This window comes from Pundamilia nyererei, unplaced genomic scaffold (assembly GCF_000239375.1).
Source record: "Pundamilia nyererei isolate P.nyererei 1_Seehausen unplaced genomic scaffold, PunNye1.0 scaffold00103, whole genome shotgun sequence".
NCBI lineage: Eukaryota > Metazoa > Chordata > Actinopteri > Cichliformes > Cichlidae > Pundamilia > Pundamilia nyererei.
In genome coordinates, this window is record NW_005187504.1 from 2,143,549 (window position 1) to 2,144,914 (window position 1,366).

At 37.1% G+C, this 1,366-nt stretch overlaps 1 protein-coding gene across 1 annotated transcript in view; it reads left to right on the forward strand.

Annotated features, from left to right (window-relative positions):
• Positions 1-1,366, forward strand: part of LOC102192421 (contactin-associated protein-like 4) — an 81,743-nt gene that overhangs the window by 16,848 nt on the left and 63,529 nt on the right. The window lies entirely within an intron of this gene.

Below are 1,366 nucleotides of genomic sequence, written 5' to 3' on the forward strand. Positions count from 1 at the left end.
GTGTGTGTGTGTGTGTGTGTGTGTGTGTGTGTGTGTGTGTGTGTGTGTGTGTGTGTGTGTGCAGCACTGCAGCCAATTTGTTCCTTTTAGCGGAAACAACAGAGGAAGCTTTTATTTTAAAAACATGAGCAGTATCCAGGCACAAACATACAGATATATACACTACTAAAGTTACACATCATTCTTCTTTTCACCATATAAGCAGATCCAACTCTCCTAAGTTAATGAGTTAATTAGGTGTATAAGCTTTTTTTTCAGTAGTACGGGAGCCAGTTAACCTGCGTGTCAACTTCACAGGATGCATGTAATTATGATAGATTGCCAGATGGAATGGCTGTAAAAAAATAAAATAAATAAAATAAACCAAATTAAGCCATTTGTCACCCAGCCCGGAGTAAGAAGGAAACAATTTTCTGTTCACATTTTTAAAGGCAGGCTGTTTATTGTTAATCCAAAGCAACATCAGAGCAAAATACCATTAACTTTTTTTTATTTGTTCCTTTCCTCAGTTTTGTGTGAAAAATCCAATCATCATTTGAGTGATTGAAATGAAATTTTATACAGACAGTTGTGGTTATGGAAGTGATGAACTATTATGGAAATTTTGATGAGACAAGTGTCATCATTGCACAAAGACGGTGCAAGTTCTCAGACTCAGATGTTCCAGAAACATTTATTGGGTCTTGGCACCAGGCTACAGTTTTTACAGTTTATATTTTCACTGCAGTTCTAAGGATCTCTTCAGCACTATGCATTTTTGTACTTACCGGTAAATCAGATACCTGATGCTTAATGCGGTGTGTCTTTTAGTTACATACAGCCCACCTTTATAACCTTTATACTCGGTGAAATGCTCTGAAGTCAATGGGAGACAGGGTACAGGGAAGAGACCCTGGATTTAAATTCCCCCTAAATTCCACCAAATGTGATCTTGCCTGAGCTGTCAGGTGGACTGGAGGTTAGGATTCATACTGTGTGGGTGATTTGTGTCTTGATTTCTAACTATACCTATTAAAACTTCAGGCCAAAAACATATCTTAAAGAAATACTTCGTTTGAATCTTACTTTGTTCAATGCATCTGTTGCACCTAGAAGTTTTGTCATTATGATAGATATTATGTCATTTGTCACTGTAAGCATGTTAGCATGCTGATGTTAGCCTTTTGTTCATGGTCACAATTGTGTCAGCAGAGGAGGCTGTTGACTTAGTCTTGTTAAAATGATTGATATTCACTGTATTTGCACACCTGTATTATTATATGCTAATGCTCTTTGGTGATGATGGATGCAGATATACCCAGAGATGCACTGCAAATGTTGCATACCAGATTTAAAACAGTAAAAGTAGTCACCTAGTGGTCTATAT